Source organism: Aythya ferina (assembly GCF_964211825.1).
Source record: "Aythya ferina genome assembly, chromosome: 4".
Taxonomy (NCBI): Eukaryota; Metazoa; Chordata; class Aves; order Anseriformes; family Anatidae; genus Aythya; species Aythya ferina.
The window spans coordinates 61,567,418-61,579,595 of NC_140300.1; the positions used below are offsets into that span (position 1 = coordinate 61,567,418).

Consider the following 12,178-nt stretch of genomic DNA (forward strand, 5'->3'; position numbering starts at 1 on the left):
TATTGCACACCACACTGTTTTGTAAAGCACTCAGTCGCTGCTTGTGGGAATAACCAGTTTACCCCTCAGAAAGCCTCACCCTCTGGGTTTGCTTGCACAGAAAGGGTGGAATTGCTCTCCAGCCCGTTACGGTCAGCAGGCAGTGTGATGCAGGCATCCGAGGCTCAGTCCCCCAGGAATAGCCCACCCACGGACACACACACACGTGCAGCCTGAGCATCTCAGCTTCAGAGCGCTCCTGACCTCCTTGCTACTTACTCGTCAGCCTGCCTGGCCCCTTCCACTTGTGTGCACGCCGCTGTTTCCTCATTACAGGTGGACGTGGCTCCTCTGCTCACACCCAATCCAGGCATCTGATTTGGCACCACCCTGAAACACAGGACGGCGTGGATTAACGCGCAGCAGGACTCTGCCCTCGCCTCACATCAGTTTTGAAAACACACCTCCCACTTTACAGCCGATGATGATAAAGTCCACCCCGCTGCTCTCCAGTGCTTATCTCTACCCATCTGCTTTGAACTCGGAGAGCCTTGTCCTTCGGGGAGTGGGGGGGGAGGGCATTCACTCAGTAGCCTTTGCCCACCCCATACCCGTAAAACCCTGGGTCTTACAAAGTTAGCAAGCAGGTAACCCTGAAAGTGCAATACCCCCTCTTCTTGTCACCTCCCTGCTGCAGGGCTGCGTGCTGCCATGCCCGCTCCTGGGATTGCTAAAAGCAGACAGCACAGCAGAGGTGGACATTCGCCTGATTCATGGAGCCTCTGGTAAGGTCCCAATTACGTTTCCAGATTGTGACTGGGCTTAGATTCATGCTGCAGCCTTTACTAACACCAGGTGCACAAGTGAGCTGGCAGTGCGATGCGACTGCTCAGCTATCAAGCCTTTGTTAGTCACAAACTGCCCTTTGCTCACAGGGTCTTCATCATTTTAGCTTGGTGGAATGACTTCTCAAGCCCCAGGAGTGTGCAAGGCTAGCATTTAAACCAGTCTTCATTTATGCTGAGTGGGGTAAACCTCAAGTTGAGTCACATTTTATGGCAGAGCCATTCCTTGAAGATACGAAGCTCCTCCCAGCCAGCAAATGAAAGCTCTCCAGCTCTGAGGGAGCTTCCCATCTACAAACACACCAAACGTATGTGAAGCTTTCCAATCAAAGAGCAGCAAGCTGGTAACAAGCTACCATGCTTCAGGGTGGTTGATTTTTTGTTTTTAAACAAGCCTCTGCACAAGGGCTGAATACAAGAGCAGCTGTCGTACCTCAGCTCATGCAGCCCAGAAGACTTTTATGCAATTAAAAGGCATTCTTTGGCAGAGCAGATAAGCAGCACAGCAGAATGGCAGTAACTGAAGCTAATGGCCAGGATGCCCTTTGTACCACAGCACCTTTCTGAAGCAGCAAGGAAGGGAATTTGCAGTTAAAAATGCACGCATCCAGGAATCCATCACACAAGATCTACTTTGTTCTGCTGTGACAAATGCCAATGGGTTTAAATTATTTATATACAACTCCGGAGTGAGATGAACGTCTTGCAGATTTTAAACAAGTAATGAACCAAGCCCGAGTGCTACGAAATCTTGTTAAAGTTCGCATTTCTGATGACAACATGTACTGCAAGTAGAACCAGGTGGCGGGTTAGCAGGGTGGGCTTTGCAAGAAGGAAAAACCAATTAACTGTGGAATTTTCTGCAGGAAATATCCCCATTAAAACCAGAGTTGTTAGCCCTTCAGAGGAAAAAATATTGTCTGTGGAAGCTAAGTTGCACTGCAAAGCATTGGAAGTTGAATTCTCAGTTTAGCCAAAACAGCACCCTTTATCCCCAACGTAAGCTATATAAGCAAACAAGTAGGTTTGTTTTACAGTCAGCAGGGAAATACTTAGAGATATCAGCTTAAAATGATTTAGCAGAAACATTTAATGATGATATGTTCAGGAAAACTATCCAAAGAACTTACTTGAACTGAAAAAGAAAAATAAATTTTAAAAATATTAGCTCAAAAGAAACATCTTTAACAATTAAAAACAACAACAACAACAATAATAATAATAATAAAAAAAACAACAAACAGAGTAAACAACAACATTCCCACCTCAAAAGTGTCTAAGACTATCTAAGGATATTCCTCCCTGATCTGCATGTCCCCAGTCACATGTATAAGCCCCAAACCTGAACAAAATAATAGTACCTATCCCCTTGCATAGCCTCAGCAGTCGGTATAGTCTGCTTAAAAGGAGGCTGGGGAAGGCTTCATTCCTACCCTTTGCAGGGTTTGCTTCCTGAGCTCTTGTAGTTTGCCTAGAGAGCGGCAGCAGGAAGGGGAATTAGCAAGAAAGGAGAAAAAAAAAACATGATTTCATTAGCTTCATTCTGCAGTTAGGTAAACATGGTTGTGTCTTAGTTATGCAGATTTTGAAATAAAAGGGACTTTTTATAGGGAGAGTGTAAAATGGATATGGGGGAGAGGTAGGAAACTGTCAGAAGAGAGCATGTTATCACTGTAAGAAAAGGGTAGTAAAAAGGAGAAGAGTATCTTAGTCCTCAGAGGGAGGGAAAGGGAAAAGAAAACATACGGGAAAAAGACACAAAAAAGCAAGCTGTTTTAAGAGGTGTTGGATAGGAAAAATAATGCACTTCCTTGCACAACTGAAGCGCTCGTGTTAGCCAGATCTGCTAGAGAGGCCAGAGCCTTACGTAGCTGAGTGTCTGGGTGCTACCAGGTGCTGAGGCACCAGTTACCTGCCTCACCCACCGCAGCAAGTGTCAGGGCAATAGCCTGTCTGCAAAGCTGGGATATCTTGTGAGGGCTGTGCTCCCTTCACCAGAGCAAACAGCCTGACCTGCTGGGGCAAACCTGGTTCTGCAGAGCTTAAATGATTCAAAGGGCAGGGTACTTAAAAATCTGTATAGGGCACTTGTGTTCCTAATGCGTGCCAGGGCTCAGGACTGCCCTCCTGTGCAGCCTGCTCATAAAGAGCGAGCAAAGCAAGAAAAGCTGAATTTATTTCTGTAATATACCTTTATTGGGCTCATTAGCATCTCTTCAGCCCTGATGGCATTGAAGGGGAACACAAAACCCATACCATACTGTTCTGATAGAGACCCACCACAAGTTCCTCCACACAAACACTTCGGTCTGTGGTGGCTGGTCCTTGGCTCGTGTCTGTAGTGCTGCCGTGGGAAGCAGTGACCAAGGTCCCTCAAGATGTGGCACCGCGGCTGCCCCTACTGCTGGGCCTCTGTCAGGTTGGTTATGGGTTGGGGTCTTTTCTTTCCATTCTCCTGAGGCACAGCTATGGCCTTGAGGAATAAACCGATGGATGTGGTAACAGCAAAGGTGTTGTGTTGCACCTGAGGCAGCCCGGAGTATTTTAGAAGTGGCAGCCAGGGGAATTTGCAGCAGTGCCCCACGCCCGGGTTCCTGTAACTCAGCGGGTGACAAACAGCTTTGCACGGCCCAGCACGGGGTGGATGTTATCACAGGTTGTCCAAAGTCCGTGGGGCAGTTGCATGCCAATGGGTAAACAGAAAGCATTGCTGAGGGGAAAGGGGAAGGTCCTGAGGCTCGCTTGCAGCAAGCACAGAAAACACGTACTGGGGAGCGTGGTGTTGTCACGGGGACGCTGAGCTGGGCTCCCTCCACCAGCAAGCACTTCGCCCTCCTTATCTCCTCTGGTTCTCCCTGTGCTGGGGCAGTATCTGCAGTGCCAGGATTTGGGCTATTCATTCATCATGTGTGCGTGGGGCTGCAGCCCTTGTCTGAGGGGCTGCTGCTCCCCCCATAGGGCTTTGGCAGGGGCTGTGCAGAGCTCGGGGGCAGCAGTGTTGCCCCCCACGTACTCCATCTCTAGCTTCCCTCTTGTGGCTTTGGCCTCCTTGGGGCTTTTCTCCAGGGGAAGCCTGCGTGTCACGGCACTGCTCCATATCCCTGGCTATGCCAGTGCCTCCAGTTCAGCCCACACACGCATCTGAGTAGGCAGGCTGGGCAACCGGGGTGGGACCCTGTGCTGTGACCTTGTCCTCACCCGCACTGTGCCCTGAGTGCGGCGCCGTCCCTTCCCCGGGGGCTGTGCTCCCACCAAGGGGTACCAAGTCAGCCCCGCCACCTTCCCTAGGCACCTGCTGGACACCATAGGAGAGAGTGAACTGCTAACCTCCCGCACTAGAAGGGATAAATTCCCTTATAAGACACGTGGATAAAAGAGTTCAACCTCATTAGCAATTAGCCTTGCTCTTTCCCTACCTGGACAGTCTCATTACATTAAAATACTTCAGCGGGGTTTCAGCTCTGTGCATGAGTCGCAACATTAGTGACAGTAAAGGTGAGGCTTAAACCCTGCTTTAACTTTTTTTTTTTGCTGCAGGTTCATATGGCACAAACATGTTATCTTGTATTTGCTCTCCCCATCTCAGTTGTGCTCACTGCAGTACAAAGGCAAAGACAAGACCTGTGCCAGGCAGGAGACACCAGTTTGCAGCAAGCACCAGAAGCAGACAAAACTCACAAATCCCTAAGTATAAAGCATCTTCCAAGAAGGGGGGGGGGATGAGAAACTTTGTTTCATAACACATAGCATGTATATGTTAAACCACATCTGTTTCCAGAAGAAGACAAGCAACTGCATGGCACTGTACAAAGTGAGATACCTCCACGAGTAGATGTGGTTTAAATGATTATTTTTTAAGGCAGTGAAATGCTCTTCCCAAGGCAGGGCAGCTCCTAGGCAAGAGGCTCTAATGAAGACCGTCCAGAGGAGGTCAGCGAGCCTGGCAGCACTGCCTCCAGGCAGAGACACGGATGGGCACAGAGACGGGAACGTACCCATTTTGCTTTGCTTAAACCCGGAGCTGGTTTAGTCAGCAGCTGAATGGCATGCTGGAGGAAAACCTTCATCTTTCTGTTCAGGCGTTCCTTGCATTGCATTTGGTTTTTTTTCTTTTGCTTTACAAACACCGAGTAGGTGAGTTAAGCAGTTTGCAGTTTCTTGCTGGTTTCTCCCTTGGTTTCTGGTTGCTTCCTCACGCCAAGGCTGCTCTTCCTGACAGCGCTCACCTGCTGATTTCAGGCTGGATGGCTTTGTAGCTGCTGGGGGGCCATGGGGGTGACCAAACACCCCTGCACACAGACGCAGCAGCTAGACGAGTCCCCTTCCTCCTGCTGGGGACCAGGGGGAAGGGTGGACGTAGCGGTGCTTGCCCTGGGTTCTGCTCACCTGGATTTTCACAGGTGTGATGCTTGTTTATCCTGGGGCTGCTGCTTCTGAAGCTGCTGTGGGGTTATGTGCTGGCAGCCCCTGTCAGACAGCTGGCTGCTCCCCCACGCCAGCGAGGGCAGTGTCTCCGTGTGCCTTGGCAGAGCCTGCCACCTCTGGCTGACTAACGTGGTGGCTGCTGCGTTAAGTTGTTCTGCTCCCACCCTCGGGGGCATGGTGCAACCATGAGTCACCGCCGAGGCTCTCGCACAACTCGCCCTCTCCCAATTTCCTGTTTCCTGGTGGTGTGAGAAATCCTGTCTGCCCTCCTTTCTCCTCACATCCCACAGATGCGAGGAGATGCTCAGGGCTCTCCTCTGCTTCGTCTCATCACGCTGTGGCCAGTTTCTTTAGGGACCCACCCAGGAGCTCCAAGCAAGCTCACAACAGCCTTCAGGGGATTTAAGAGCAGGGTTTCTGCTCTGCCCACGGTGCTCAGTAACGACATTCTTGCTACCAAACAGAGTTTGTTGAACTACCACTTGCAAGAACATTTCTCAAGGTCTTTTTGTGCATCCGTATTTCTAACTGCCTGTCTTCTTCAGCTGTCACCCGCGAAATGGCCTGTCATCAATAATGGAAGACGACCAAATGATCTGCCTGCCTTCGATACTGATTTACAGCCGGAGCCAACTCCGGGCCTTTCCATAAAAAGGTCCAGCAGCTACCTGGGAGGATGGCAGCTGTGGAATGGCTGAAGACGTGCGCTGCATGTTAGGTTACCCAGCCTGGCATTCCCTAACCCTAACCCTAACACCACCCCGAACCCAAACCAGTGTCCCTTAAGCCTGTGCTGCTGCAGCCATCCAGCTGTGTTGGTGGTTCTGCCTCTCGCCTGGGTCCAAGAGATGAGATGAGATGAGATGAGATTCCTGGGCTCGGGCACCAAAGTAGTAGCCCAAAGTATCTGCAAGCTGTGGTGCTCGTGCTCACTGCAAGGAATATCAGTAGCCCTTGCCATTAGTCCTGTGCAGAGGAGGTTGATGTGCTGTCTTCTCTTCCCACGTGCTCCCTGGCACCCACTGCAACTCATCAAGTGCTGATGCGCTGCTGCTCGCTCTGCTGGGAGAAGCTGCCTGGAGAACAGCAACCCACAGACACCAGCGAGGGGCTGACAGCTGCTGCAGACCCCATACCCAGACGGCAGCTGAAACAGCCAGTCTTCCTGCTCTCCCTTGCTGGCCACGGAGCACCCTGGCATGGACACTCCATGTTTTGAGGGCACTTCCCAGGCATTTTATGCGGGTGTCACTGCCCTTGGTCTTCTTTCCCGCCTGCTGTCTCAGCACTGCTGCCTCCAGCCTCTTAGGAATGCCTGGAGCACAGCGGTGAGGGGATGCTGGCCGAGGTGCCTGGGTGACGTGTGTCCCTGCCAGGCAGCCGCATGGGAGTCACTCTGGTATGTGTCCATGGGGGTTGCTCTTCCATGAAGAAGCCCCCACGCTTCTGCCTTGGTGGTTTTAACCACTGCTTTCAGATGACCTCCAAATAAACCTTCTGGTCAGCTATTTATGACCGCCTCAGTGTCATGGCTTCTTGCCAGAATCCCCACATCATTCCCGTTCTCTGCTCACAGGGAGCTGCAGTGTGGCTGCAGAGGGTTCGTGCTCCCAAACTGCAAGGCATTGTGTTGCAAAATATTGACAGGATTTTATAATGTCAATAGTAGGCTTTTATAGCTCTTCCTAGAATGCTTCCCTGCATTAATTTGATTTAGCAATCAGCTGATGAAACCATTGTACTAAAGGGATCCAATAATGTTGGTCTTATACCTGAGTGTGTCTTTGGTTGTTGCACTTCAATACACAGAGAAGGTCGAAGCTTGTTTTTGAAGCAAGGGAGCCCTCGTGACACAAGATTTATTTCAGGTGAACTCTAAATCTGCTTGGAAAACATGTAGTGATGGAGACGAGGGCAGGAAAGGAAGAAACTTCAACCCAGGGAGGGTCATTTTGAAGGGACTTTAGTATTTTGGGGATAATGGAGAGGGTTAGTGTTTATTCAAAGTTTGTTGCTACATTTTGTAACCAACTTGCTCTTTCCAAGGCATTTTTCAAATACTGATTGACATATTTTTTTTCTATCTAAAACTTGAATTTTAAAAATTTGAGCCAGCTTTAATACAATCCTTTCTCACTGTGTGGGTGGCTCCGAGGAGACCAGTTCTGGCACAGAAATGCCTCTGTGGGGAAAGAACTCCAGATGGTTTCAGTTTCTAAACCATCCTGGCATGTTGTACGTGCTACGTGACAGGCTAGAGAGCTCTGCTAAACGAGTCCAGCTTAAGGTTGCTGAGAAGCTTTAGTGGACAGAGGACCGACGCAGAAGGTTAGGTCCCACTCTATCCCAAGTCAGCGTGAGGTATTTTTCTCCTCTGGTTTGAGCAAAGTTCCAAACAAAACCATTTGAGGGTCCTTCAGTACTAGGGACACCTCTGCCTTGCAGGTTTTGCATAGAAGGACACGAAGAAAACTGAGCTTTAGAAAACAGTAGAAAAGAAATAAAAGTACCAACAGACATCACTATTCTGAGCTGCTGAGGGGAAGCAAAGACATAGCCTGTACTGCCTGAATCCGATGTATGGGGAAGATGGGGAGGTTGATTTTACTTTTTTACCAGCAATCCATGTTACACTTGCCCAGGTTCCCCTGAATCTCTCCAGACAACTTGAGGACAAGCAGGCCTGGCAGCGTCTGTACCATGGACCTGTCACCTGCCACGTGAGCGGATACAGACAGTCCTTCAAGTCTTAGCTGGTACAGATCCAGTCCTTTGGCCTGCGATCAAGCAGGTCTACAATAAGCTTCGAGAAAAGCAGCCCAGGTTTCCTGCTAAAGCCCAGGAAGTTCAGCTTTATGGATGGCCCCGAGCGGTGGATGTTAACTTGTGAATGGGGCGAGCCCCCAACCTGTGTGCAGCCACCAGAGCTGCACAAGATGAAAGCTGCCCAGAAGGCAAGCTCCAGCGGTGAGCCCTCTCCGCCAAGACACCCTTCTTTTAGCCTTAACTGGGACGGGTTTTGTTGCTTGTAATCTTCCTCCACTCCTTTGGGTCCAGACCCAGCTAACGAGCTGTGCTGCCCGAGCACCTTGGGGAGGGGAATGCAGGTGCACTCGTTCCAGCTGGCCTCACATCTCGCCTGTTTGTAAACAAGTTCAAGGCCTGTACATGTTTAATTCAGCTAAGGATAGGGGAGGTGTAATGGCCTGTCTCCCCTCACCGAGCCACCTTGCAGGTGATGACGAGTTACAAATTAAACTCATCTTGTCTGGAGCTAGACCACAGGAACACAGCATGCCTGGGAAGCGCTGCTGAGGCATCCCAGGGAAAAATGTTTCAGGGCGTGCTCCCTGTTGCAGAAGTTTGCAATGTGATCGTAGCTGTCATAAATGTAACGTCAGTATCGTAAATAAATGGCACAAATTGCCAGCGTTGTCAGACCTCTAGAAAATACACAGTTGGAGGGGGGCTGGCAGGTCTGTCCCAGGTGTGCACCTGAGACACTGACGTGGTAAGGAAGGGGGCGGAGGGGTGGTCTAACCGTGCTGTGGTCACAACTAAGCTGAGAGTAGCGGGGACCTCAAACGGGCAAACGTAAACAGCTCCTCAGAGGTGCAGAAACAGACGCTGAGGAGGTGTTTGTCACCTGCAAATCTATCAAGTACGGGGATGTGCAAAAGTGGGAGAAACTCAAAATAACAGAGCCCCAGTTCTCCTAGGCAGCTTGCATCTTGCTCCCATTGAGTCTGCTCCCCTGAGTGATGAAACACGGGTATTGTCAGCTTGGGTCAGCGTTAATGAGGGATATAAAAATGACGAGGCTTACTTTAAATCCCACTGAAGGGATCAGCAAACTGCTTTCATTGCTCAGTGAGATGGTGCAAGAAGTTCTTTATAATTAACTTTCTAATTAACTTGGAATAGAGGTGCTTCCTTTTTAATAGAGAGGAAGCTGAAATCAGGAAATGCTCTGGGATAAAAATGCTGTAGTGGTATGTGGCCATGCAACCCCAGCTAGCATCCCGAGTGACCTGAGCCTTCAGACCCTCTTCCTGGCACAAATCCCCCTCTGAAATGGTGCCTGGGGAAGCTCGGTGCCCACAGGAGCTGGGAGGGTGTCCCGGCCTCCTGCCGGACTGGCCTGTGGCTCCCAAGTCATGCCTGGTCTTTTCCAGAGCAGCCTAAAGGATTTTCCTTGTGGGGTGTTAGGGAGGGCTCCATTTCCTTCCTGGTCTCCAGGCCAGCCCCGAAGCTTTCCCTGTGGGTAGCACAGAGCTGGGGACACCGTGGTGGTGTCAGCGTTGTAGCCAGCCGTGGAAGGGGTCTTTGGTGCAAAGGGTCCAGAGAAACTGTACATTAAAGCTCTTTGGGGTTTAGGAGTACTTAGCAGGTGAAAAGGCACAAACTTCTGAGAGGAGATCCCAACCAACTTGCTAAAGGAAAAGCAGGAAGAAGCAGACCAACAGCAGTAGCAGGGGATTAAGTGGAAGTGCCCGATAGCCTTAACTAGGTGACAGCCTGGTAGAAACAGTTTCCACTCTAGCAAAAGTATTTAGGTTGCGAGAGTAATCAGGGGTTGTTGCTGAGGCCAGGATCCCACCCAGACACTGCCACAGATCTCTGCTAAGGAAAGCACCTGAGGAAGGAGCTGTCTGTACTCGGTGAACTGGGCCACGGAGCAGTGTAGGCTTGGGCTCACTAGGAAAGCGAGGAGCTCTCCTGTAGCGTGTCACTCCTAGTGGCAGGCGTCATTACCAGAGATAAGACCTGCCGAGGGCTAGGGCGTACCTCCTCTTGCAGAAGATGAAGAAGAGCAATAATCAGCACATTACATCTGCTTGCCATTTATATTTTTAAAGGCAAATCTGGGGCATTTCTGGGGACTGTTAGGAGAAAATCAGACTGGCTGGTTGTCTTCCTCCAGTCTGTGCAAATCAAGAGAGAAACTAAGGCTTTGGGCTGGGGACCTGGAGCTGGGCGGGCAGTTTGGCATCTTGGCACTGCTGCCTGAGACTAAACGCTGCTGATTTCACAGGACCTAGGACCAGGAGTGCTGTAAATCAGGGGCAAGACCAGAGGGTTTGCTGCTCACGCAGCCTGGCTGCCAGTGTGGAGTGCTGAAGGAAAACAAACAGTGTGGTCTCCTGTGTGCTACTAGACAGATAGCTCCCGGCCTGAACGACAGGGCAGGAGGAGGAGATAGGCAAAAAAAGCAGCCCCTGAGAAATGTGCATTTTGGAAGGGGAGTTGGGGTGCACAACACTATGGCACTGCGTGGCCCTGACACTACCACCCAACTTGGCAGCAGCTCTGCCTCCAGAAAAAAACACTGCAGCACTGAAAGGAGGAGAAATCTCCAGGGGTTTTGCAGAGCTGAATGGAAAACAAACACAAAAACCCAACCGACCAAACAGAATTTGCTCAACCCCTCACACGTGGCAGCAAACAGGGGAACAACTGCGACTAAAGCCTCTAACACGTGATCCCCATTAACATCGTGCCAGAGACTGGGGCAACCTTAAGGTGGAATTTCTTGGGGTTTCTCCCTGCTGTCCGTGCCGGGGGCTGCTCCTGGTGGCATTCGCTGTGGGCACCAGGTCTGCTCCTGCAGCTGACTCCCGGCTTCAGCGTGGCCCTTGTCTAAATGTGCTACGGCCAGGGAGCAAGTTGGCAGCCAGATGACGTGTGGGATTTGCCCACCAGTACTTTTAGTCAGCATTTTGCCTTCTTTCATACACCCCAGTCACAGTTCAGACCTGTGACTTTCTAGTTCAAATGCAGCTCGGCTTTGATTTGCCCGGAGGCATATGGGATGCAGAAATGCCTCGGGAGTGTTCAGAAACGGGTGTTGGGGGATGCAGGAGTGAAGGATGGTGTCAGCAGCCAGGATGCATACCAGCGAGCATGGTCTGCTGACGTGCCAGCAGCCCCCTGCGTGGCAGCGTGTCTCTTTCTGCTACCTAGCCCTAAATTCCTGCACTTGGTGTCATAAACTGCCACACATAGCCCACCCTAATGCTATCTGCAGATCGGTATCTCACAGGCCAGCCAAGGCTTAACCAGCAAGCAGCGTGCTGCATTTACACAGCAGCCCTGACCCACGTTGCACAAGCGGAGCTGTGGAGCTGCAAGCCATCAGTGCCCCTCCATGCACGAGGGAAACTGAGGCACGGAGGCCTGAGGACCCTGCTAAGGCTAATCCAAAGCCACACGCGGCACCCAGCTGACCTGGCCACGCTCCCACCTTCCCCTCCCCAAAGCCCCTCGGGGCAGGGACGGTGTGCTTGTAAGGGACGCAGCAAAGGTGAACAGCAGGAGTTAGGGGCTGGCTGGGAAAACAGCCTCCTTTCTCGCCGCTTGCAGTCAACCCTGCCCAACTTCTTTGTCCGCCAAAAAAGCATTTCTCTTTTCCCTTTGGAGTCTGAGACTGGAATGGATCCAGCCAGATCACGCTGCTTCTCAAAAGCTGCAGCCCAAATTCTCACATCTAGTTGTGCCTCACACCAGCAGCCTCAACTTCCAGGCACTTTTTAAGCTCTGGCACTGCACACCACAAACTCCGGGGTTTTATTGTACTGTAAGCAGTAACGTTGCATACCCTGGGGCTCCCGGCAGCCCAGTCTCCTTGCAAGCACGAGGCCAGGCTGAGAGGCTGAGCACACACACACATATTCTGCGAGGCAGTGGCTTTGCAGCAGTAACACGAGGACTCCAGCCCCGGTTTTAGGCAGGGATCACTTAACAAAAAGCAGGCACCTCGCTGCAGGCACGGAGCCACACTCGGGCTGCGAGCCAATATACACGGCATAGCGGCTAGAAGAGCTTACAGTAAGGATTTCTAGGATCACGCAGAAGCAAACAATCGCCAGCTTTATAAAATCACACACACACCCTGCCCACAAAGAGCAGTATCAATAGAGATCTCCTGC

The 12,178-nt window shown here is 51.0% G+C and overlaps 1 protein-coding gene across 1 annotated transcript in view; it reads right to left on the reverse strand.

The window, feature by feature from the left end:
* SEPTIN11 (septin 11) overlaps positions 1-12,178 on the reverse strand; it is an 81,887-nt gene that overhangs the window by 64,011 nt on the left and 5,698 nt on the right. Inside the window, exon 2 of the mRNA XM_084519281.1 lies at positions 259-369. The gene's annotated coding sequence lies outside the window, so the exon portion shown is untranslated. The remainder of the gene's footprint in view (positions 1-258; positions 370-12,178) is intronic.